Source organism: Podarcis vaucheri (genome assembly GCF_965113315.1).
Source record: "Podarcis vaucheri genome assembly, chromosome: 1".
In the NCBI taxonomy this organism is placed as follows: Eukaryota; Metazoa; Chordata; class Lepidosauria; order Squamata; family Lacertidae; genus Podarcis; species Podarcis vaucheri.
The window spans coordinates 76,928,878-76,956,199 of record NC_138759.1 but is presented as its reverse complement, the minus strand read 5'-3'; the positions used below and the strand labels follow the sequence as shown (position 1 = coordinate 76,956,199).

At 43.7% G+C, this 27,322-nt stretch overlaps 2 long non-coding RNA genes across 2 annotated transcripts in view; both read left to right on the top strand.

Annotated features, from left to right (window-relative positions):
• LOC309516684 overlaps positions 1-27,322 on the top strand; it is a 215,188-nt gene that overhangs the window by 22,487 nt on the left and 165,379 nt on the right. The gene's annotated exons all lie outside the window — the stretch shown is intronic.
• The window catches only part of LOC309516995, a 41,063-nt gene continuing 32,301 nt past the window's right edge, over positions 18,561-27,322 (top strand). The window contains exon 1 of the long non-coding RNA XR_014213103.1: positions 18,561-18,623. This is a non-coding gene — a long non-coding RNA (uncharacterized lncRNA). The remainder of the gene's footprint in view (positions 18,624-27,322) is intronic.

Genomic DNA, 27,322 nt, shown 5'->3' with positions numbered 1-27,322 from the left:
CAAACCATTCATTGTTACCTTTTGCAGGAAGTTTTTCATCCAACTACATATCAATGTCCTATATTAACACTTGCACCTATACCATACAGAACTAGTTTGAACTTATAAATTCCCCCTGCTCTCACACCTCCATGGTTATGTCAACACCATAGGTTGTTTGAATTTAAATCCATGTTCTTCGACCATCACCAGTCTCTCTAGAGTCATTCAATTAAAATAGTGTTCTCCAGCTAAGGGGAAACCTGCACTTTGAATTAGATCTAGTAAAACTAGTCTTTCTCAAGTGGGGGCCCCATATTTGCTATATTATATTTATGTTTCCATTGGATATTTTTCTACTTGCTCTCCCCTTTCTCTCTCCCCCCACCTTGCATAGATTTTTCCTAAATGAAACAGTAACCCAGTAACACTCAAGCCTACCTTTCAAACCCACAATGTTTGGGTGGCCCCTAAATTAGGCAAAACAAGCCTGCTCAACCCTAGAACAGACTGGACTCATTTTCTAGTTTACACACCCTCACTCAGGTCATTGGCATAGCCTGTTTGTATGCCCTAATAAAATATACTTCTGTTCTAGGCTTGGGACACCAGTTAATTCTAGGAGGTTGGGTATGTGTCGAAGCAGAGAAAAATCAACTTAAAGAAATATGAGACATATTAAAGCTTATCCCAGGATGCATCTTAACCAAGCAACACAAAATAGCTATTTCTGGGCATTTATTTTTCTCTTTTGTTAGTTATAAACAGGGATCTCTCACAAATCCACACAGCCTCAAGCCTATTTCACACAAACAACAGTCAATGGGGTCAAACGGTTTTGAGGCCAAGTTGCCTCAAATAGGAGGTGAGAGACACCATGACTGAATATGCCTCCACTGATACACTTCTTTCCCCTGATACCTAGCTTTCTGTGTGCAAAAGGTTTAATAGCCTAGCTTTCTCCCCAGATATGCTGATTTTGTATATGAAGGAGATTTGTTTTTCATGGGGAGGCATTCAGGCATGCGATTCCCCAACTTGTAACCCAAATCTACTGGGATAATCGAAGAATTTTGCTACCTCATCTGCTGGGTCCATGAATTGTCCATGAGTGGGTGGAGCCTTAGGAATAACAATATCATTTCCCAGGGCAGAAATATATGCTGGGAAAGGTATGAAGAGGCAGACACTGGGGTCTGGAGCCCAGTGGGGAAAACCCTTAGCACATGCATCTGCATGCAGGTAGGGCCCATTATCACGGGGGCATGGTTGGTAAATGTCTTGCCAGAGGAGTAGCCCTGGGTGATGCAGCCCGCTACCCCCATGCACACTGGGTGACTAGGCAGTCATGTGTCAATGCCCCTGTCCTGTAAATACCATTCATAAAAATTCACCAAAAACAAATTTGCTTGATAAAGCTGTGCTCTGGATCACAAGGATGATTCTGAATCCGTTCAGCTGAACGTTCTTAGGCTGTGTACACATTACAATTTACTTTGGCTCCAGTGTGTTCCCCTCACTGGTGTTTAAAGACGTGTGCACATGACGTAAGCCACAAGCCGCAGGTGTCCTGTGATGCCTTGAAAAATACTGGTGCGTGGCATACCTTTGCTCAAACCACTTCCACCTGATTTGAACATGTAAGCCACTTTCACTTTATAATTAAGGTGTGTGCATTTGAGACAGCTATTGCACCTGTGTAGATCACAGTTTCATGAATAGGAGACTGGTTTGCAGGTGCATGGAAACCAAACATGCCATGTGCAACAGTTAAAGACATCCCCGCTTTGTCTCTGCTATGTACAACCTTCCTGCATTCTAAGCCACTGAGAATGCCCAAGAATGCATCTTCAGATTTATCTTCTGAACATGAGAAGGTCCAAAGTGGCGCTATCACATCTGAATACACTGGGGCAGTGCATATGTCCTTCCCCACTATTAGTCTCTTTCAAGCAACTACTTGAATAGAGCTTCATTCTGCCTGGAAAGGGCAGGCTGTTCCTTCTTCCTCAACACACCTGCATTTGTCCAGCTTCATTGCCTCAGTTTGATTTAATTGGTGGGTTGCCTGCCAGCAGGCCTGCTTTTCAAGGGCTATCCCTTTCAAGCGCAGCCAGAGGGTTCCTTTTGCGTCTTCCATTTCAGTCATTGAACGGGCCCATTTAGAAAGAACTCAGCCACTCTTTAGAAATTAATCTGTTTGAAATAATATTCTTTCTCTCTCTTTTTTTGTTTTTCCAAGACAGGAAAAAGGAGGTTCATTTATGCCCTATCTTAAAATAATCCACAGAACTGGGTCTGTATTTCCACCATCTCAAAACCCTCAAACAGTGGAGAATTCAGCCAGGGAGTACATGCACCCTGCCCTTGGGGAGTTCTCATGCCAATTCAAGCTTTCAAAAGAAAAGGAAAATATCCCGATAATATTATAAGTGCTCAGTAGTTGGGAGAAGGGCAGAGAAACAACTTGGGGTGGGGGTTAGGGAAGAGAGAATTGCTGCTGTTTCTAGATGGTTCTTGAGGACAATTGAATTATTGCCTTGTGTTCTTATGACCTCTTCCTGTAAAACTCACTTTCTCTTAACCAGCTAATAAATGCTGGAAATGTGGTCAGTGGTAGCATTACCAAGAATAACCGCCCTTTAGCACATGTGGTGTTGGCATTTGGGATTTTCTTTGACATTTAAAGCCTTCTGTTACTTTCTCAAAGGCCAAAGGGATGAGGAGTTGTATTGGGTGGGTAGAGAAACACCCTGCAATTGAGCAGGCACTGCTGCTGCAACACAGTTTCCCTTGCTGGTTTTCTTTATGTATGTATTAAACTTGTTGCCTGACTCACTCCAAAGGCTCAGGATGAGTAGCAATATATAAAAAGCACGAAACCCAACAGACTATATGAAATAGACCAAACCTTATAAACATTAGAACCCGAGCCTTTGATGCTCAGAATAGAGAGTGACAAAGGTCCTTCCTCTGGGCCTCAAGTGTTTTGAATCTTTGAACTATGACAGGTCTTGGAGAAAATAGCCCTCACCAGGCATGGAAAGGAGTTGCTCAAACGACTTCTTCACCTGGACTGCTCCCATGGGTGTTTCTCACAGTTTCAGCTCCTTGAGGAGCAAGTTGAGAGTGTTATGGGTTGTACAACCAGCATCTTGAATTGATACCCACCACGGCTTGCAGAATTCTTTCTTCAGTTCACATAGGATCATAGAATTTGTAGAGTTGGAAGGGACCCCAAGGGCCATCTCATCCAACCCCCTGCAATGCAGGAATCTCAAGCAAAGCATCCATGACAGATGGCCATCCAAGCTCTGCTTAAAAACCTCCAGGGAAGCAGAGTCCACCACCTCCCAAGGGAGTTCGTTCCACTGTTGAACAGCTCTTTTGTCAGGGGGTTCTTCCTACTGTTTAGTCGGAATCTCCTGAAACTTCAACTTGCACAGAATTCAGCAACCAGGTTGCTCCTTGGGGCAAGATGGTTTGAACATATGACACCTGACTGTACTGGCTGCCAGTTAGTTTCCTGGCTCAATTCAAAGTGCTGTTTTTGACCTATAAAGCCTTAAATGGCTCAGAACCACAGTACCTCAAGTTACGCCTCCCCATATGAACCAACCAGGACTCTGTGATCATCATCTGAGACCCTTCTTCATATGCCTCTTCCATAAGAGGTCTAGAGGGTGTCAGCATGAGAACGGGCCTTTTCTGTGGTGGCTCCCCATTTATGGAATGCTCTCCCCAAGGAGGCTCACCTGGCCCCTTTGTTACATATCTTTAGACACCAGGCGAAAATGCTCTTCTTCTCCAAAGTCTTTGCTTAGTTAAACTGGCAGATGTGATCTCAGAACCACTGGCAGTCATCTTTGAGAATTCCTGGAGAACAGGCGAAGTCCCGGCAGACTGGAGGAGGGCAAATGTTGTCCCTATTTTCAAAAAGGGGAAAAGAGAGGACCCAAATAATTACCGCCCAGTCAGTCTGACATCAATAGCAGGGAAGATTCTGGAGCAGATCATTAAGCAAACAGTCTGTGAGCACCTAGAAAGGAATGCTGTGATCACCAATAGTCAGCATGGATTTCTGAAAAATAAGTCATGTCAGACTAACCTGATCTCGTTTTTTGACAGAATTACAAGCCTGGTAGATGAAGGGAACGCAGTGGATGTAGCCTACCTTGATTTCAGCAAGGCATTTGAGAAGGTGCCCCATGATATTCTTGTAAAGAAGCTGGTAAAATGCGGTCTTGACTCTGCTACCACTCAGTGGATTTGTAACTGGCTGACTGACCGAACCCAAAGGGTGCTCATCAATGGTTCCTCTTCATCCTGGAGAACAGTGACTAGTGGGGTGCCACAGGGTTCTGTCTTGGGCCCGGTCTTATTCAACATCTTTATCAACGACTTGGATGATGGACTCAAGGGCATCCTGATCAAATTTGCAGATGACACCAAACTGGGAGGGGTGGCTAACACCCCAAAGGACAGGATCACACTTCAAAATGACCTTGACAGATTAGAGAACTGGGCAAAAACAAACAAAATGAATTTTAACAGGGAGAAATGTAAAGTATTGCACTTGGGCAAAAAAAATGAGAGGCACAAATACAAGATGGGTGACACCTGGCTTGAGAGCAGTACATGTGAAAAGGATCTAGGAGTCTTGGTTGACCACAAACTTGACATGAGCCAACAGTGTGACGCGGCAGCTAAAAAAGCCAATGCAATTCTGGGCTGCATCAATAGGAGTATAGCATCTAGATCAAGGGAAGTAATAGTGCCACTGTATTCTGCTCTGGTCAGACCACACCTGGAGTACTGTGTCCAGTTCTGGGCACCACAATTCAAGAAGGACACGGACAAACTGGAACGTGTCCAGAGGAGGGCAACCAAAATGGTCAAAGGTCTGGAAACGATGCCTTATGAGGAACGGCTAAGGGAGCTGGGCATGTTTAGCCTAGAGAAGAGGAGGTTAAGGGGTGATATGATAGCCATGTTCAAATATATAAAAGGATGTCACATAGAGGAAGGAGAAAGGTTGTTTTCTGCTGCTCCAGAGAAGCGGACATGGAGCAATGGATCCAAACTACAAGAAAGAAGATTCCACCTAAACATTAGGAAGATCTTCCTGACAGTAAGAGCTGTTCGACAGTGGAATTTGCTGCCAAGGAGTGTGGTGGAGTCTCCTACTTTGGAGGTCTTTAAGCAGAGGCTTGACAACCATATGTCAGGAGTGCTCTGATGGTGTTTCCTGCTTGGCAGGGGGTTGGACTCGATGGCCCTTGTGGTCTCTTCCAACTCTATGATTCTATGATTCTATGATTCTATGATTCATTTATGGCCTTTTAAACTATGTGTGTGGTTTTTGTTTGTAACTATGTTATGTATGTTTGTGTTTTTATATTGTAAACCACCCTGTAATCTTCAGTTGAAGAATTTGAATTAAATTATCATTATTATAATTAGTAGTAGTAGCAGCAGCATAGTTGATGTAAAGTAGATGCACATTTCATTCTCAGGGCACCTGTATCTATATGCATGATATAGCCCATAGGCAATGTACTTACTAAAACTAATAGGTAAAGGTAAAGGTACCCTTGCCCGTACGGGCCAGTCTTGCCAGACTCTAGGGTTGTGCGCCCATCTCACTCAAGAGGCCGCGGGCCAGCGCTGTCAGCAGACACTTCCGGGTCACGTGGCCAGCGTGACATCGCTGCTCTGGCGAGCCAGAGCCGCACACGGAAACGCCGCTTACCTTCCCGCTGGTAAGCGGTCCCTATTTATCTACTTGCACCCGGAGGTGCTTTCGAACTGCTAGGTTGGCAGGCGCTGGGACCGAACGACGGGAGCGCACCCCGCTGCAGGGATTCGAACCGCCGACCTTTCGATCGGCAAGCCCTAGGCGCTGAGGCTTTTACCCACAGCGCCACCTAAAACTAATAATGAACCATAAATGAACTGCACAAATTCACTCCCTAGTTTCAGCGGTAATAATAACCATCTCCGCAGACTTTCCATTGAACCAATAACCACGTAAATGCCCTTATGAAATATAGATATGAATATTGATTTGGTTTTCATCCTAGACTTTAATCTATGTCAGGAAGCTTCCGCTGAGGCCCATGTGTGCATCATGTGTTCAACAAGTTCTTACAAAAATCTGCTTCAGGAGCTTCCAGGCCAAAGCACCCAGTGGGGAGTTTAGCACCCTTCCCCCTTTGCTCATTCTTCTGCCCACAGCAGACTCCTCAAAATTAATGAAGGCCAGATGTGAGTGTGTGATCACTACATTTTGCAGTAGGATTTGGCACGCTGCCCCTTGTCTTCTGTATCCTCAGCACAACTAACAGCAGGCAGAGCCTGCCTCCTTTAGCTGAGGTGGACCCATTTCAGCCTCAATGGCTCTGCAGTTTCAAAGAATTTCTGCTCCCCTCTGCCACATCTGAAAACCAGAAGATTTTCATCTCTCAGCCATAGATGTTCTTAGAAGCCTCTGGAAGCAGCATGCAGGAGAGGCAGATGGATTTGGCATGACTCAGAATGGCTCACGTGTTTGCCACTGGAACATCAATGTTACAACATTTCTTAACATGAGAATATAAGACTGCCAATGGCCCATTTAGTCCTGCGTCCTGTTCTCACAGTGGCCAACCAGAAACCCACGAGCAGAACCCAAGCAGTAGTATATGCATCATTGTGCAGCTTTGGACACACTTTTTGTCATCTCAGAATTCAGATGAGGGAAATGCTATTACCCTTTGGTTGTGTGCAAATATCTTCCTAAAATATGCATGTCCAATATAGAAGCCAATATCCAAATGAGTATTTGATACATTTGACTAGCCTATCCACTTCTGCTTCTCCCTTTTCCTATTTGAAGTTTAGTTTGCTTATTTCTGCATCACTTTTAAAAAAAGTTTGCATAAAAATGAATACGCATTTTTGTGAGGATAGTTGTTTCAGTTCACTTATTGCTTCAGGGAATGCGAATTAGATACAATGAATTTCTCTCCCATATGAACCTCAAACTGCTGAGAAATGCACTGCATCATTCAAAGAAGGACAAAATCGTGTGCATAAGTAAGTTCTAGTCTGTATCTGAGAAGAGTGGCTCAGAGCATTTTATTTTGGAATTTAGAGAGATTTCTCAAGCATCCCTACATTCCAGGTGGTTGTGGTAGCCTCATGGGAGGCCTTAAAAAAAAAAATGAGAGGAAGGTGGGTTATAAACATAATGAACAAACAAGCAAACAAACAAACATCCGACTCAGCTTCCCTTCTGCGCCTGTGGTTCCAATGTACCTCTGACCTTTAGGCAGGTTCTGCATGGGCGTGTGATCCATCTGGCCCACAAGGGAAACTGATCCAGATGTTCCACAGCTGTAAGGAGAAATGACCATGCAGAACTGAGCTTGAGGATCAACCGCACTGCTAAGGTCCTGCTTGAATCCATCCTGTGTCTTTGAGGGAAAGGTATCATCCCATAAACATGTGGTAGCAGTTGGGCAAATGACCTCAACAACACATAGACACCACTGTTTCTCGGCTGCTTACAGAGTCTATCCAAACTCTTAGCTTGACTTGGAAACTCACTAGGAATATTTAATGAGCCATTTTACCCAACTTCTTCATCTACGTCTTTCTTGAGTTTCGGACACTCCCTGCATGGAGGACATCTATGCCTGTATTTGTCTGTAGGTAAGGGGGAGAAGGGAGTAACATTTAAACACTGAGCTCTCTCTCTGTTAGACACTCTCACTTTCTTTCTTTCTTTCAGTCACCTTGTTAGAAATACCTGTGGGTAGAAATAGCATTATTGGAACAACCGCTTTGACTATGGTAACATTTTCCACTCAGATCCCTGACTTTTTATTTCATGTTTTCCTTGGACTGGCACACATGCAAACGGGTGAAAAATATTTTCAGCCAATGTCTCTCCAACAATTGGCCTTCCCCGATTCTGTCCCTAGAGGGCAGCTGAAATATAACGTATCTATTAATAATGTGTTCCAGTGCAAACACTATACTTCTATAGTAGGGAGTCTTGAAAGTTCGTCAATAACACACTCACTAAGAGTTGATTCACAGGGTCATTTCCCCTCCCTCCAGAAGCAAGCCGTGCTCCCGAGTTTTCCTTGGAAGGCTGCTCTTGTGGGATATTGGCATGGATGTTGCTGCAGCGATTCCTGGAACAGCAGTGCTGCTTTGACAGTTGGGATTGCTCCTGGCTGTGTGGCATGGTGCACTGCCACACTTACGGGGGTACCACATGATTGTGAGCACATGTGGGGCCAGGGACAGCTACAGTCAGTGGTGCAGCTAATGCTGGACCTCAGGGCCAAAGCTCAGGGGCTCCCCAGAGAGCAGTAGTGCATGGCACCATATCTAGCACCAATCAGCAGCTAGGTTGGCATGGGCATGCTGGAGTGCACCAGAGCTGGCATCTTTTCCATATATATATATATATAATAGACAGGGGTAACTAGCTAGTTAATGAACATGGTTAAGTTGGGTCAGTTACTTTCAATAGGTCTACTTTGAGTAAAGCTTCATTGAATTCCAGCCTTACTATCCTTTTCTACAAATTCTTCCCAAGTTTTAAAACTTTAAATGGTTTTAAAATGCAGGCAGAGCAAATGCTCTACTCCTGAGCTGCATCCTAGGATTAGTGGGTTTTTGGTTTTGTTTCTCTAGCATATCAAGAAGGTAGAAGTGGTTGTAAAGCATGGGATGGTTGTGAGGAGGAGCGAAATGTCAGTTATGCATTTATTACATCCAAGGTCTGCACCACTGCCTACCATTTCTCATGGTGGGGAGCAAGTCGCTGATGGATGTGGCCTGAGGAGGGGGAATAGCTTAGGGAGAGTCCTGAGAGCCAAATAGAGAAGCCCAGAGAGGCCCAGATCTGTGGTGACCCACCACTGGTCTATAGAATAAAATACTGCTGTGGTTAACAGTGTTTAAACCCTGATCCTACTCAGTGGAGTGCCAGTCTAGCCCTGGCTTCTGAAGGGGCCTCAAGGGCCATCACAGTTCTCCTGCTTCCACTCCCACCCTATACTGGAGTCTGGAGATGATGTAGTTTTTTATGGTATGGTATGGTATGGTATGGTATGGTATGGTATGGTATGGTATGGTAGTAGAGGGAAAGGAGGCTGCACCCAGCACTTGAGTTAATGTTTGGGTAGCTCCAGCCATAGGCAAATGTGCCCGTATTGGGTTGAAGAAGAAGAAGAAGAAGAAGAAGAAGAAGAAGAAGAAGAAGAAGAAGAAGAAGAAGAAGAAGAATTTTTTATTTATACCCTGCCCTTCCCAGTTCAAGAACCGGGCTCAGGGTGGCTAACAACAAATTTAAAACACTTTAAAACACTTAATTATAAAAGCAGCATAAAATACAGTATAAAAACTACACCAAACTTATTTGGGAAATGATACTTCTGATGTAGAATGGTGCAACTGTAAGTTTATTTATCCAGCTCTGGGAATGTTGTGCAAGTTGAGGAATTTGAAGCCATCTAATTAGCAAGATTTGACCCATCTGTCCAGGCTTGGTTAAATTTGCAGAAACATGAATAAGCATCTGCCTGCTCTCATATGAACCCATCCATTGACCTTGGAGGTCCTGCTCACTGCCTTGTCCTTACGTGAGATCAGGCAGGCAGCAGAGTCAGGGAAAAGATGAACTTTTCCGCCAGAAAGTGGGTGGGAAGATTCTTACGCAAAGTTGTAGATATGCAGCAAGGAGGGTTGTCAGTGGTTTCGAAGTGGCTTGTGTAAAGGTAAAGGGACCCCTGACCATTAGGTCCAGTCGTGACCGACTCTGGGGTTGCAGCACTCATCTCACTTTATTGGCCGAGGGAGCCGGCGGACAGCTTCCGGGTTATGTGGCCAGCATGACTAAGCTGCTTCTGGCGAACCAGAGCAGTGCATGGAAACGCCGTTTACCTTCCCGCCTATTTATCTACTTGCACTTTGACGTGCTTTCGAACTGCTAGGTTGGCAGGAGCAGGGACCGAGCAACAGGAGCTCACCCCGTCACAGGGATTCGAACTGCCGACCTTCTGATCGGCAAGTCCTAGGCTCTGTGGTTTAACCGACAGCGTGGCTTGTGTAGCTGTCCCTTAATACCAATCTGACCAGCAGCAATTAGCAGGTGATAATGTCATGAAAACCTTTAGCCTGTGATCTGTGCATATCAAACGCCTGTTAAAGGCGTTAAGACAAGGCCAGGTGATTTTCTCCCTCCCCGCCTCCTGTTTTCAGGCCAGTTGGCAGTTGAGGCAGCCAACTACTGCATGAGAGCATCTTTAGATTGTGGTCAGCGTGCTTAATGCTGGAGAGCCTGGGGTCCAGGTTAGTTGTTTACCTTCTCTCTTTCTGGCACCATCCTGGGCATGCATTTAAATGGACCAGAACCAGCCTAAGCTCAAAGGTAATTTAATGCTTAAAAGAATTAAGGCTGCAATACCAACCAGACATATTTGGGAATAAGTGAAGCTTGCTTCTCTGTAAACATGCATAGGGCTGGACTGTAAGCGGTTGGGTAGCAGAGGACCCCCCCTCACTCACCATCAAAACATCGCCACAGCTGCTGGAGAAGCGAGGGGATGTTGCAATGCACCCAGCAAGAATGGGCCACACATTTGGGGGGTAAGACAGGAACTGATGAAACTGTCCTGTTTGTGGCAGGACGAGATGACGAAAACAAGAGCAGGGAAAGCAGTCGGTGCAAACCCCCAAAGCCGTGTATTTTCTCTGTTTGGTTGCTTTTGGAACTATGTGGCAACAGCCATCCAATATCCTAGGGCTCTTGTTTATCTGGGGGTTTTTTTTTTCCGTAAATGAAAAAAGACGAAAAAATGAGAGAAAAACAAGTGTTGCTTCCAAACGGAGAGTCATGTGTTTTGATTCAATCTAATTATACAAAATGATATTTTTATAACCCCTGGAGTTGCCCCTGCTTCTTTGTGTCTTTCTTCATTTGTTTACGTTTAGCACAGTCGAGGATCCAAGTCTTAGTGACTTTTGAAGGAAGGAAGGGGAGGGGGGAAACTTTGCTGGCCTTTGGTATTTGCTACTCTCCATTTCTTCTGGCCTTGTAAACAAACATTATGTTGTCCTTGCTTCACAGTCCTCCTTCCTACTTGCTGCGGCCTCTATTTTCATTCTTCTCAGGAGCACCTGAACAGCTTTCTAGAGCACTGAGGCAGTCCCTGGAGGCATTGCCCCCTCTCAGCCAACTGGCAAGTTGGTTGGACAGCTCCCACGAGGCACAGAGCATATGTGGAACGGTGCTATGCGTCTTATAGGCACCATCAACTGGAAACTTAAGGGCCAAATATGCACCCTCAGGCCCACTTGCTAGCCTTTGTGGCTATCCAGGGGCAAGAGAGGTGTGTGGAGGTGATTGCATTCCTATCTTGCAGTCCATTTCGGAGAAGTGGACTTGGTCTCCGCTCTTTAAAATGGCTCTTCTGTAAAAACTAGGCCCCATCTGCACTATACACTGGAAGCAGGATGGTACTGCTTCAGAAAGCCAATGACTTTCCCCCAAAGCATCCTGGGAACTGTAGTTCGTTAAGCATCCTGAGAGTTTTTAAGAGACCTCAATTCCCCCCACAGAGCTACAGCACTCAAAATTGTTTAGCAGTCAATCCCTCTTCCCAAGAAACTCGAAGGATTGCAGCTATGTGAGGGGAATAGGGACCTCCTAGCAGCTCTCAGAACCCTTAAGAAATTGCCATTCCCATGATTCTTTGGGGGGAAGCCATGACTGTTTAATATGGTATGTTACTGCTTTATATGTACAGTGCAGATGGCTCCCCAGCTGATGAGCTAGGGAAATTATTGTTGTGCTTACCTTTCTTCCTTATGGGCTCCTCTTTTGCATATTGCACACTTAAGATGGGCCATTCTGGTTGCTAACTCTCCTATCTGAACTCTGTCCCTCACATGCATAGTGAAGCACAAGGCTTCTACTTGGCTGGTTGGGTCACATTTTTGTCTCAGGATATTGTAGGCTTGTCCTTGCTTGCCTGCTGTTTTCTTCAGCTGTGCATCCTTTTCCTCCTTTGCTGATAGTTTGGCCTGAGCTAGGTATTTTATTGGTAGGTCTCTTAACATGAATTGCTGATTGGCTTGCTTGATGCCAATGCATGGGTTGGTGTTATTCATGTTAAATGCTGTTAATTGACTTACTGGTGTGCTTTAGGCTTCCGTCCATTTTCAACATCATTTAAGTCAGGGATGGAGAACCTCTGGTCCTTCTGATGTTATTGGACTACAACTCCCATCATCCCTGACCATTGGCCTTGCTGGCTGGGGCTGATGGGTGGGACAGAGGTTTAAATGAACTATTCATTGCTGAACTGTCAATGTTACATTTGTTAAGTATTACCATTTTTGTGTGCTACTTGGATTTCCTATGAGCTACTTTGAACACAATGTGTTTGTAGGAAATGCAGTTTACAAATGTAACCATCACCTATAAAGAAACAGTTGGTGTTTTTTGGGCTCCCAGAAGACATCAGCCTCTGCTTGACCACAGGAGGGCAGTAGTGCTCTACATGGAAATGCCATAGGGAGACGGTGGGACACGAGAAAGATGTCCTTTTGCCTGTGGAGATCTAATAAATGACTGAGAAGTTTGGAAGGTAGGTGGTCTCATTGGCTGGCATCTTAGCATATCATTCATCCTCAGTTCGGCTGATAGCACTGAGGCACATCTAGTTCCAGATAAGGTCAGGTATAGAAGGCTTCCTAATTCTGTGTATCTGCTAAGAGAAATGGTCTGTAGCTCCTCTGAAGCTGCTTTTGCTTTCAGGCAAGGGTGAATGCAATTCATGGTTGCAAGGATGTGAATGCAAAAAGAAAAAGAAACTATTTTGTCAAGTAGATTACACTCTGCTTCTTGATAATATTTGTATTGCTTCATTTTCATAGAATAGTAGAGTTGGAAAGGGACCCTGAGGCTCATCTGGTCCAATCCCCTTCAATGCAGGAATCTCAGCTAAAGTATCCACAACAGACCCAATCTTAGCTTAACAGCCTCCAGTGAAGGAGAGTCCACCACCTTGTGAGGGAGTTTGCTTTACTGTCAAACAGCTCTTACCACCAGAAAGTTCTTCCTGAGATTTAGCTGGAATCTCCTTCCTTGTAACTTGAAGCCCTTGGTTTGGGTCCTACCAGCCAAAGCTAGATAAAGCAAGGTTGCTCCATCTTCCATGTAATATCCCTTTAGATATTTGAAGATGTCTATCATATCTCTTCTCAGTCTCTTCTTTACCAGGCTAAACATACCCAACTCCCTCAATTGCATCTCATCAGGCCTGGTTTCCAGACCCTTGATCATCTTGGTCACCCTCCTCTGCACTTGTTCCAGCTTGTCAATATCTTTCTTAAATTGTGGTGCCCAGAACTGGACACAGGACTCCAGGTGTAGTCTGACTGAGGCAGGATAGAATGGTACTATGACTTCTCTTGACTGGGACGCTATACATCTTTTGATGCAGCCTAGACTAGCATTAGCTTTTCTTTTCTTTTTGCTGTTGAATCACACTGGTGACTCATGTTAAGCTTGTGGTCTACAAAGACCCTTAGATCCTTTTCATTTGTACTACTGGCAAGCCAGGTGTCCTCCATCTTATATTTGTGCGGCTGGTTGTTCCTGCCTATGTGTAGAACCTTACATTTGTCCCTATTGAAATTAATTTTGTTCCTTTGGGCTCAGTTCTCCAATCTGTTAAGGCCATATTGAATCCCAGTTCTGTCTTCTGTGGCATTAGCTGCCCCTCCTAGTTTGGTGTCATCTGCAAGTAAGCATGGTGCTTTGTAGATCCGGGATGACTCTTTGCAGCAGGTAGTCCTAACTTCTGAAAAATGGCATTGAAGCTGGAAGATCTCATTGAAGAGATCTAGTTTAAGTCCTGCTGATGTGGAACTAGGGAATTCATTTGTTCTGGAAAGTTCAGGTCCACATCAGAAATATTTGTTGCATATGTGTATTCCTTGCATCAGAGTTGTGCACCAGCATGGAATGTGTAGTTTTTCCTAATGCCAACAGTTATGGTGCATTTGTATTTCATGTTCCTATATATTTTATTAAGTTTCATGTAAACAGGCATAATGTTCAGCCACATTAAGCATGTAACATAGAAGTGTCTATACACTGATTAACCTCTGTTGTTTATGTTTTGAAGGCTGTTACATGTAGCTCTGGAGCAACTACTCCCCATTGCTTCTGAATATTAGTGCTAATACAATTCACAACCACCACTTCTACACCTAAGCATGCAATGGAAAATCTGTTACTCTACCACTCTGGAAATATAAGCGGGTTTGTAGCCTAAGTGATTATGCAACAGGCTTGCTGTGGTTCAGCTTATGGAAGGGGAAAGGACACCATCATGCTCCCTCACTATCACTACCTTTGCAAATTTCGTAGAATCATTGAAGAGACGGAAGGGTCCCAAAGGCTCATCTAGTCCAACCACCTTTGCTGTCACCTTCATTCTTGACTTTGAATTTGGATTACCTTATGGCCGGGTATCTGTGTGCCTGATTCTACCAACCAATTAATTCCCTGGCTCCTTTCCTTCCATGGAAATCCTAGTCATATATTTCCTCTTCTTCATCCCTAGGCAGTACCCCTTTGGAATAAGTGGGGCAAAGAGATCAAGAGAGGTTTTTCCTGACAATCTCTCCACCATGAAACACATACAACCCAAGCCCTTCTTCCACCATTCATCCTGCTTCATCTTCCCAGGAATTTGGAGTGGAAGGTACTGACTGATTCCATCTGCCAGCTTGACTGTGCTTCAAAGGCAGCAAATCCTGGGGACTTTTAAACTTACAAACAGAAACATGCATTGGAAAAAGGCTGAAAGAAAAGAACAGCTCTCTCTAGGCAGGCTGGCTCGAGCCCCAGAGCAATCTAAAGCAAGCCCCCCAGGAGCCACTCTTCAGTGATAGCCATGCAGCTTTCTTTTTGTCAATAGAGCCTGTGCTGCTTGATGCATCCAGTTTTATTCCTTAGGTGCTCTGTGAGTATGATATAGAGGAAGCAAAGGGAGGAATAAAGAAAAATGACTATATCTGGTGTTGTGAAATGGACTTCCATAAGCAATATTTTAAAACTACATATACAACTTAGGATGACTAGAAAAAGAGGATCAGGCCTGGAACATCACCACTGACCTCATTAGATTTCCATCCCCCCGGTTCGTGAATCATATGCACCCTAGAAATTGAACAGTTAAGACCTATAGAATGATTGATCTCCTGGAAGGGAGCCATATTCTCTTTATTCATATGGAAACTTATGGAAGAAAATCAACCCCATATGCTGCTGTTTTACTATAGTGCCTCTAACTGCGTCATTTCTTATCTCAAGATTACATGTTACAGCAAATTGCACATCCCTTAACATGGTCCAAAGATGTCGTAAGTTTCTCATAGTTGGCCCTCAAAGGCATATTGCTCAGGACCATCCGAACAGGCTTTTTTTGAAAATAGAAAAGGAATCCCAATTGATGAAAGAATGGGAGACACATGGACTTACAAGAAACATGGAAGGGGTTTTTTGTTTTTGTTTTTTGTTTTGTTTTTGGTAATTGCTAATGGAATGGAATAACACGATAAAAATAAATAAATTAGTTACTGCACTCTTATACCAGTCAGGTACCATACAATAAGAGGGGAAATAGGCCAATTTTTTTCTGGGGACAGTGTGAGCAATTAGGAACATATTAACACACATGGTGGGACTGCCCCTTTGTCCAGTCATTCTATGGGAAAGATTTAGGCAAGAAAAAAATTCAGCTCCGAAATGAGACAGGGTCCTAAATTCAGTCTCCAGCTTTTTTTTGCTCAGCGATGTCCTACCTAAATGCAGAAGGAGCTTTTGTTATAGTCTAATGATAGCAGATCTGTTGTAAATCAAACAGGGACAGGAAGTCCTTCCAACAATTAAATACTTGACAGTGATTCCATTGGGAAAACTCACACATACCAGATCAGAGATGTAAGAGAATGGGGTCTGATGCTGATTTATTTGTCTCCTGGCTTCCCTTTATTTTGTACAAAAAGGCTTATTACATAGATCAAAAGCCTCCAAAATAATGTATAATTTACCTACGGTTGAATACAATCTAAGGAAGCTCAAATCTGTACAAAATCACTAACATGTTTTAGTACAAATGACACCCTATTTTCCATTTAGCAAGCATCAATCTGAGAGTTGATTGCAGTCTGGAAGCTCTGATTGTTGTTGTTGTTTGAAATTGTCATTGTTTAATTATATTTGTTGTCATTATCGGGCTTTGACAATATGCAGAGTCTCTCCCCACAACCCCTGAATATTCCAGGATAATAACTGACTGTGACATCAGCACCAGCTACAACCTTCCATCACTTGCTGCTATGGTAACTGGTATTAAACAAGAGATCTTGCCAGTCCCCTTTAAAAGCCCAGAAGCAGTGAGCAGGGATGATGATTGGAACTCCCATTCTATTTTTCCCCCTGGCACTTTCATTCAGCCTCTTCTCCAGCCAGATATGGGGCAAAACTAAAACCGTGCTTGCTACTGCAGGCAGAAGTTGAGTCAAATGTTGGATGGGTGGGTTTTGGTGGTCCAGTGGGTATATATTCTGTCATAAAGCAAACTACATATCACAGGTTCCATATTTTTGTAACATGTCCATCCAAAATCTTAGCCAGCCACCCATACTGCTTAGCATCTTGGAGTCTAATCTGTCCCCTGTTCTTCTTTTGGTAGTTTGGAGTATAATCTGTTTATACTTCTATATATATGGTGAAGCAACATTAACCCTGTTTACATACTACAGTTGTGTACCCTGTACACTCATTGAATGGGATGGGGGAGACAGAGAGGAGATTTCACTCTGCTCTCCCTTCCTTATGCAAATTGAGCATATCTCATGAAAGCATCTTTACACCTAGAAACTGTACACACAGCTGTGGAGATGTGATGGGGAGCCCTGTTTTTGCAGGGTTCTCAACCTGTGAAGAGCTCATGCAGATGCCTTTTATATCCATATATGCTATTTTACCAGATGCTGAACTGACAAAAGGAGGGAAGTTTCTATCCTTGCTCTATGCATGCTCTGTGTACATGACTGCAAGATGTGCAGAGGGCTAATGTTGCTTTGCCCCATCAAAAGAATAGTGTGACTAGGCCCTGAACTGCTAGGAGAGAGGCAGGGGGTAGGATAGACTCCCAAACATTAAGTGTGTAAGAGAGGGGCAGAAGCCAGTGGGTGTGGGACTGTGCCCTCCTCTATGCCTGTTCAGTGGACATGATCTCAACATACATTGAGTTCGTGTCTCTGCTCCTCCACATGCAGCTGCTGGGTGACCTTGGGCCAGTCACACTTCTTTGAAGTCTCTCAGCCCCACTCACCTCACAGAGTGTTTGTTGTGGGGGAGGAAGGGAAAGGAGAATGTTAGCCGCTTTGAGACTCCTTAAAGGGAGTGAAAGGCGGGATATCAAATCCAAACTCTTCTTCTTCTTTCTCTGGAGTGGCAGCCAGCCCTGTGAATGCATCCTCAGACTTCTGTGTTTGCAGCTCACCAGCTTCCCAGAAAACCCTTGGCTTGAGCCAAGAGGTAGTGAGCCATGATCTTCTTGGTACACATTGAAGGTGTGTTGGATCAATGACAAGACCAGACAGCACACTAAAAAGATCAGCTTTGGCCTGGGGGGGGGGATAATGGACTCATGAGTCCCATCTCATTAACTCACTCCTGTCCTCTTCTCAACCTTGTCTCATGAGATGTTCTGGACTCAAGGGGAAAAGACATCGTTTGCTGTGACACTCCAGTGTGTTGTGAATGTCTGCCAGGTTAGGTGCCAGGATGTTACAACACAGCATTCAGGAAACACCACTCTTGTGTCTTTTTTATTTTTTTATTTTTTTTTAAATCCACACTGTAGCATCCAGGAGTCTTTGAGTCCTTTCACACCCACCCAAACGCTTCTCTAACATCATACAAATGGCATGCTGTTTGTGTGCTTTCAGCATGGCTCTCTTGGGATGTGCCTGGTTTGTTTTCCAGTAGGTAAAATCATCCATGACTCAATTCAGCTCTTCAGGAGCTGTGGGATTGGAGAGGAGGTGGAGAAGAGGACTATGCACACAATACACAGTTCTATGCACCAATAAGCCACAAGCATGAGTCTCTGGAATGAAAAAGGCCAGCAGTTTTGGGGGGGGGGTGTTCACAAGAGCTTTCCAAGCTTGCAGAACACAAAGGAAAGATCTGGAGTATCATATGATCATTGTCAGTAGAGCACTGCAGGCTACCAGGCAGTACTGGCACCAATGGGGATTTGTTCACTAAGCCTCCTAGCTGCTTGAGGAGGGTTCGTTCTGATTGTGCTGGAGAGCAATGTGATAAGCACACTGCAGTCCAATGAGGATCCCTTTTCCAGCTGTGCCTGTAATTAAATAAGCAGAAACTTGCTATGTAGCTGCATGCTACGTATCAATTGAGTAGCTACAACACTGGATGTTGTACATATATGCTTGCTTATTAATAAATTATCTGTTCTAATTTACTACATAGAATCTGGACCTTCATGTTGATGACAGCACATGATACCAGCAGTGGAATACGTTGTGTGAAGGTACTGTGGAATATTTGAGGGCTCTGCATCCTTTATCTCTGTCACATGAGGCAGCTGAGGTCTGGAAGAGGGAGAGGTTTGAGTACAACAAGAAGGGAGTGACACTGAAAGGGAAAAGGGGAGTGTTTCAAACAACAGCAGAAGCTTGAGTTAATTGATGGGTGGAGGGACACTGAGAGCATGCTTTTAAAGAAAATAAAGCCATTTTAAGAAGGAGAAATAGCAGAAATGGGTACAACAAAGAAGCTAAAATTATTTATTTATTTATTTACTTACTTACTTACTTACTTACTGTACCTCAAACATTGTTTAAAACTGCCACTTTCCTCCCTCAGTGTCCAACCTCTCCAGTTGTTTAAAATGACTTCCCCTTTCCCTGTATTCTTCCCTCCCTACTTTACTCAAACTTCTGCCAGTGTTTAAAACCACCGCTTTCCACTCTCAGGGTTCGTTGCTACTCATCAATAGCAAGGATCCATTCTGAGTATCTTTGCTTCCTTGGTAGGTAGGGAAAGAGTAGGAAGAGAAAAAGAGAAGCTGGAATCTGAATCATAAATCCTGCTTGCACAGACTGTGTCTGTGACCTATATTCCTGCCAGAGGCAGAAGAGTCTTTTACACTTCTTTATGCTATCATCTGAAACTGTTCCCAGACATGACAAATCACAAACTTGGTAAGATAACTTTAACATTTCATTCACATTTAAAACATATGGCTTGGTTGGAATATTTTGCGAATGAAGTGTTATTTGCGTCACACAAGATTGTAAGCACGATACTTTGCTTGTGTGTGAAAGCCACTGCCTTTAGGTTGATACGGTGTATCATGTGCTGTGATTTGAGGGATGGTGTTTCATACTGCATGTACTGGCTAAAGAGGGATTCTGCTGCTACCTCAGTATGGTGCAATCAGAGTTTGTCTGCTAGATGAGGTTTGCCCTATCTAGGCTCAAAGCTCAGAAGAAGCAGAGTGTAGCAACAGCACTTCAGGTGGAGCAGAATCGCATCAGAGAGAGCAAGGTGGATATCAGGACCTTGGATAGCACACTGAAGAAGGTGCTGGCTAGAGAATTCTCCCAAAAGCATTGCTGTTGATTCAGCAGAGTGATGAGGCCTATTGAAGGCTGACTGGTCTGCGTTTGCTGATAGCTTCACTCCTTATGAAGAACTGCCTTTGTTTGTAAAAAGCATTTCAATCCTACAACATGGGTCTGGTGGGGACTGTTTTGGAAAGGCAACTTCTGATTCCAAGGAGTCCAGAACGGCCACATACGCTAGCCCAGAGGGTCCTGGAGTGGGAGGTGATGGTTTCCTGAGCATTGCCTCATCCGTATTCCTGCTGAAGAGTAGCATGATGTGATACAGACATCACAAGTAGAAACTATTGATCACCCTTTCCACAAATGATGTGGGGAGTGAATGTAAGGATCATGTGCAGGGTTTTTAAAACTCCTAGTCACTTGAGAGACACGTTTGTGTGTGTGTGTGTGTGTGACAAATGACCAACAAGATCCATAAATAATTTCAGTAATTGTTATATTGTGAACCACCCTAAGATCTTTGGATGAAGTGTACATAAATTTAATAAATAATCTTCATCAAGATAAAAATCTGTCCCATGTTGGTCAATGAACACCCAAGCCCACCTTCCGTCCCCTGAGCCCCTTATCCTCATGGGCTTATGCCCGCTTGACTTTGTGTAGGAGGATGCAACCCTATCTACAAACAATGCAGCATTTTCTCAACTGTCTCTTCACAGCCACAAGGTCCTACAAATGTTTGCTTTAAACTGGGGATAAGTCCTGAAGTTGGAAGACCCAAGGTGCCAGTTTCTATTCTCCAAATACCAAATTCCACATGCAAGTGCATGGAATGGATACAACACTGGCACAGCAATCTTATGCTATGGGAGCGAACCCTGTGGAATTCAGTAGCACTTCCTTCCTAATTTAGGACTGCACTACACATGTAGGGTTTCCTGGTTCAAGGCAAGCTCATAATTGCTATTTCACAAATGAAGTTTGTGCGTACACACATGCCTATTCTCTGGCAGCAACAAGGGAAAAGACATTCCAACAGGGATAGCAGTAAACTGAAGGCAGTGCTCAACATGCGAATACACTCCTCAGTTATCAATATTTTACTAAAGGGATGTCCTTTGACATTTGTCAAGAAAGCAACATGTCTTGTTCACTAGCCTGAGAAGTGTTGATAAAAGGATAGTTGAGAGTAGGAAGCCTCAAGAAATTAAAGTGGTACATTGCTGTAACTCTGTCCTTACCTTACCTCAAGCAACACAGGGCAAGTTAAGGACAGGAAAGCAATGGGAATGACTGCATTACCATGCTTGTTGTGGTTTGAAGACAAACTCATAATGTCACTGTAACACAGTTTGGTGAAATTTAATTTCCTTGGTATTATTACCATTATATTTTTATACAGCAGTAAAAAGGTTGATCTTTTTTTCTTCCTTTGCCTGAAGACACATGGGCTTTCTGAATCTCTGCAGATTACAATGAAAGGCATCACTGTGTTCTCACTTGAATACTTTGGAAATATGTTATAATTGATCTGATGGTCAGTGGCAAAGTGCTTTGTGGCTTGCAGAGCAGGACAGCGGTAGCAGAGTGTTTAACTTTACGATGGGAGAATTTCCTTCTTAAAATATATTTTGGGGCATGTGAAGTAGCTGTCTTGGGGAAAACACTTCTCTTGAACAAGGCAGAATGATTTGAATTTAAATCATTTAAATCACCAGAGCCTCAGCAATACAAATGTAAGAGATGGGAACTGGCTAGTCACATAAATGGCCACTGCTGCATTGCTTCACAAAGCCCAGACCAAGATGTCGTTAAAGAAACTGCATGCATGTAAGATGTCGTTAAAGAAACTGCATGCATGTCTCTTCCTTTCTTCCCCCCAGAGAACTACAAAATGTGACATAACCATGGTGTGCGTTTCCCTACAAATGAAACTTACAAGAATGTAGTGGGACAGTGAAATGATGTCCCTTCATGTCCTTTGTATGGGGAATTGAGGAGAAGGTGATGGCTCCTGCTTCTGTCAACAGTTGCACCATTTCTGCAATGCCAGGTTCCAGCTTAAGAAACTTAAGCATTTAGGCTATTTCTAGTCCTTCAAGATAGAGTGACTGTGCTTATGTAGCCAAAACAGTCACCATCACTCCACCCAGTGCGCAAGGGGGAGGTATCAGCCTTGAGGTTTGCAAAAGCACACACACACACACACACACACACACACACACACATATTCAAAGGAAAACCCCAAAGGCTGGAAAAACCACCCCAAATTCCCTAATGAGCGCTGAGCATTTTGAGTGGGCATGGGATGCTGAGTGACTGTTGGGGCACCAACTGTAACATTGTTGGTGGAAATTTAAATGTAAGAATGCTCTCATAAAAACATGGTTTGGTTTGTAAATAGGTAACTGAGTTGACATCTAAATGGAGCCTGGAAGATACAATGTAGAGGGGTTCTGCTGTTGGCATTCTGCCGAGAAGCAGATAGTCTGGCAGCTATTAGTCACTACCAAGGATACATGATAGCCTGAGCAAGAGGAGATTGGTAGTTATCAGAAATGCAGGGCAGCAAGGCAAAGAAAGGCTAGGCAGTCAGCACCTTCGAGGGAGATCGAGGTGGGGTTCAGGACCATGGATGGTGCTCTTGCTGCTGAGCTCAAGCATCTTAGGTTGTCTCAGCAACTGATTGGGGTTTATTACAGGGCTGGGGAATCATTGACTAGTGACTCCACACCACCGCCCCCAAAGTGCTGCCTCCTGGCCAGCTAAAGGGCTGACACCTTCTTCTGCAGTTGTTGGCTCTTTTCGGGTCATGAGGTTTCCAGCTTGGCAGGGTGGGAATCTCTCCTCAGGGCTCTGTTGATCCCCTGAGAAGACTGTGGATCAGCTGTCAGAGTCTGGCAACAGATGTGTCCATTCAGGGCTCAAGGAGATGTGCTCTGGTGTTCATTGACCTACACGGGACAGATTTCTATCTTGATAATAAGCATTGTAATTATTTTTTGAACTTGTGGGTCAATTGTGGGTCAACAAGAGTCTCCCAGGTGACTAGGAGGTGGGTCATCTGGTTGGACATTGCAAGAACAGAATGCTGGACTAGGTGGGCTATTGGTATGATCCAACCGGGCTCTTCTGGTGTTTTTATCAGTCTCCTCTTCAGGGCTGCAGTTGCTAGAGGACTCTGCCTCCAAGAAGTTCTGTTCTGGGCTCCTGAGAGTTGTTAAAGAGATGACTAGGTGTTGTCTAGAGTTTTCAGTCATGACAGTTGACAGTACCTTAGCCTTGGGGGCTGAATGTGGCCCTCTAGCCCTCTCTCTCCAGCCCTTCAGGCTCTGTCCAGGCCATGCACACCCTGACCGCACTGATCCTACTCTGTACCCTTCTCTAATTATGTTGCCTGCATCCTTGATCTTTGAAAATACCTCTTGATTGCCTGGATGAAAGGTGTGTCTGAAAAAACCCACCCCAGCATGGTTCTCCCAGATGTTTATTCAAGAGGCAATGTGGCCCCTGGGTTGAACAAGGCTCCCTGTCCCTGGCTTACATTAATACCATAATACTTGTGCAAATCTATGGTGAGATGGCACTTGGAACGCTGTATAAGAATCTGGTTGGCACACCTCAAAAAGGATATTGTGAAAAAGAGTGGCCAAACTGATCAAGGCACTTGAGCATCTCCCCTTTAAAAGTAGGTTAGAACATTTGGGACTTCTAAGTTTGGAGGGGAAGGGTCAGAAAGAGAGGATATTGTGGAGGTATCCAAAATTATATGTGGATGATTTTGCCAATGAATTTGTTTGTTAGGCCTATCCAAACAAACAAATAACAAAAGCACACCAACCCCAGGACGGTGTTTTCCTATTAATTTCTGCATAGGGTTGTTTTTATATCTGTAACCCATCCCTGTGGTAGAACTTTTCAAGCAAAGGCATACATTATGTATAGCTGTTGGAGGGCTGCAGCTTTGTGTGTGCTTTTCCTATGGTCCTCCTGGCAGATCCTTTGCTATCATTACTCATGTTGACACATTCTGCAAAGTAACTGAGGCAACTTTTGGGAAACAAGGGTTTCTAATTTCCCTTTCAAACTCTGAAGGGACAAAAAAGAGAATCTGCACACACACACACACACACACACACACACACACACAGGAACAGGCACACACACACACACACACAGAGAGAGAGAGCAAATAAAACAGATCATTTAAACTGAAATTTCATTGTGGACTGCCTCTGCTTTCTCTGTCTTACAAGGGAGCGGGAGTACAAAAACCCTTAGGTCTGGTTAGTAAAGGAGCCAGCATTTCTATACCTTAAACCTCCAGAGGTCTAAAAATTCCTGCGTTCAGATCCCATTTCAGAAGTGTAGTACAATAAAACACTGTGTTTTGTTTAAAACATGGCAATTTGAACTTTCAGGCTTGCCTTTCAAGCAGGATTTTGTAGTAGTGCTGAAAAGAGACAGCAAAAGGTTTTAATAATAACAATAATAAAGTTGTATTTCCCAGGACTTCCGGGGTGGCGCCATCAGCAATGGCGGACTCCTTCTGAATTGGAGGGACTAGCTCCGCGCGAAACGGGTCTTTTCCGCTACGGCGAATCGGGGACCCTTTTAAAAATCACAGGCGGATGAAGCCTGTGACCATGGGACTCGGCGGGCACCCTTAGCGCCCCCCCAACCCGCAAAGGAACCCGCTAACGGGCTCCAAAGCAAAGAGGGGGAAGTGGCGCAGTGCTGTGAGTCAACTGCTATTTCCGTGGAGCGAAGCCGCACAGCCGTTGCCGGAGAGCGCTGCCTTTTTCCTGGGACAATTTGGCTTCTAAAATAAGCACCCGTGAGTACTTAAACTTTGAACAATTGGACTTTAAATAAGGACTGGCGAGCAGAAAGGAATTGGACTTAAAAATTTTATTTCAATTTGGTACTGAAACGGGAAGGTCTAAACAGGAAGTCAGCCTTCCGTTTCTTTGTAAACAGAATAAAGCAAAGACAACGTAAACTAGAGCTCAGAAAATCACTTCTAAAGGATTGGCTTTCATCATTTAAAATTGTTGAACCCCCCTTCGGCAGCAGGAGAAGAAGGGGGATCTTTTCTGGACTGTTCTGCAGAAGTGAGTTTAAAGTAAAGTAACTTTCCATCGTCCTGATCCTGGAGCGGGGTGTCAGGACTGACGTTTGAAGCTCATTAACCAGAGACAAACGCTTTTGACAGATAGCTAAAATAAGAGAAACATAGTGATTCCATTGTTTCCTTTCGCACCTTAAAGGAACAAATATTGACAAAATATCTGAAAAATATCTGAAAAAAGGAAACTCTGTTGCTAGACTTGTCTTTAAAAGAAAGATTAAATAGAAGTTTTCCCCCTAGAGGGAGACTGTGAAACTGTAACCAACTCCTGGGAGCTGGCAGCTGTTACAGATTACAATCGTGGGAATAGACATCTGACCTTCAGGACAATGTATTCAGAAGCTCTGTTGTGTGCTTTCTATAAAACAAATGCCCTACTGGAACAGCTACATGAGAAGACGAATTTGATGGCTGATTCGATTAGAAATTTTGAACAGGCAGTGGGAAAATATGCGGAGCCCACCCAGGAATTAAATCAGGAGTGTGCCCTGACAGAACAGGCCCATCAGGAATATGAACTTTTGGATTTGACAAATGAACTTGGAAAAAGCCAGATTTGGAAAGAAAAGGTTTGGTTTGGTCTGGAAATGGGGGGTTGGATAGACCCTCCTATGCAGGGATGTTTGGACTTTTCAAGTCTGGAAATGGGCCGTGAGATGTTTGGGATTGTGGGGGCTCTCAATTAAATACCACATGGAATTTAGTGTCAATTATGGAAAAGGGGCTGATCTGTCGAGAAGGGTCAAAAATATTGCTAAGCTGGAGTTCCCACGAGTGAAACGAGCAGGAGACAAGGGAAAATACAGTTATAAATATGAAGAAGAGCTGCGGAAGGGACATGGAAGAGACTTAAGGGCCTCGGATATTAGGATACCAGGTTAATGCGCCAGATTGATGGGATAATGAGGACTGACAAAACCCGGGACCAGGAGGAAGGGACGATGGATGAAGATTGGATTTGTTTTTATTTCCTTTTTTCACTACTAGGACTGTTTTACAAAATTGATGAATGTTAGAAAAATGTTGGAATGAAATTACTTGGCTTTAGTAAAAATGTTTAAAGAATTATGCAAGAATATTATGGTTATGAGAAGTTGGTAAAAATAAGATTTAAGTTTTAAGTTTCAAGGTTTTTTATAGTAAGATAAGATTAAAATAGTTTAAGGTAATGTAATGACAGAATATTATGAAATATGGAAAGGATTTGCTGTGACAATTAACAACCAGGATACAAGGAAGGGGAGGAGGAGGAGGTCAAGGAAAGAGGGTAATGATAGTTGAGGAGTTGAGAATAATGGATTTGTTTTTAAATGTTTTTATATGTTTGTGGTGTATTTTTTTTCCTTTTTCTCTTATTTTGAATCTGTATATGTATGGTTGGAAGTGGCTTGTTTTTTTCTTTTTCTACTTTGTTTTTCTTTTGTAACTTAAAAAAAATTTTTTTTTCAATAAATATCATTTAAAAAATAAATAAATAAAGTTGTATTTCCCCATTTGCCTCTGACATGCTTGGAAGCGGGTCTGCTTGCTTCAGAAACACCACAACGTTAGTGCAGTCTCCTCCAAGCTAGTGCCCGCTGGGTGCTTTGGACTACAACTCCCATCAGTCCCAGCCAGCTGGAGCTGATGGGAGTTGTAGTCAAAAACATTTGCAGAGCACCAGGGTGCAATAGTTGCATTGGTGAGTTAGATGGGTCCTGACTCTTTTTTCTTTTCTTTTTTTAAACAAACCTTCAAAATGACCGAGACAGGATGCTGGTGTTTACAATAAAACAGGTTTATGGACCTTGTCATTTGACATCTCACATAGGGATGACGGCAATACTGAACTGCAAAATACGCTGCAAAGAGAAAGTCGTCATGTACTGTTCGGAGGTCACTCTGATGGATAATGACACTTTAAAACATGTTTTGCACTTTGGACTATAATTTTTTCTAAAAATGGGACAGCATCAAATACATTTTTGGGCTAATGAAAAACAGAATTGTAAATATATTAGCAAACAGGCCATCTGAATAGGCCCTGCTGGTGGTCTCTGTGGAGTCATATAACTGGGGCTGCTTGCACTTGGATAACCTCCTGGTAGCAAGAGAAAATGTTTATGAATCTAGAATGGCTCACAAACGTTAGAACAAATGATTACTTTATCCTGAAAAACTGAACTGCAAGTGACTTCTCCTGGCAGTTTGTCATTGCTTCGTCTCCCACTTTAAAGCATTTGGTCACCCCGCCAATAAGCAAAGATAACGTGGCTGAATGTTGACACCGAGTTGCAAGCAGACATTTGCAAGATGGCAGAGTGAACAGCTCACAAACAGAAGGCAGCCTATGAATGGATCTTACTGCCAAGGAAGGAAGAATGGCAAACAAATGGGAAGAATCCATAGCTGGCTTCCGAATCTTCTGCCCAAGCCTTGATGCCTCTGCTTGTACAAAATGTCTATACTAGGTTGAGAGAGATGTTCCAGGTGCAGCCTATTAAAGCTGATCCATGTTTGTTACTTTGAGAGCTCCTCACTCTGTTAGTT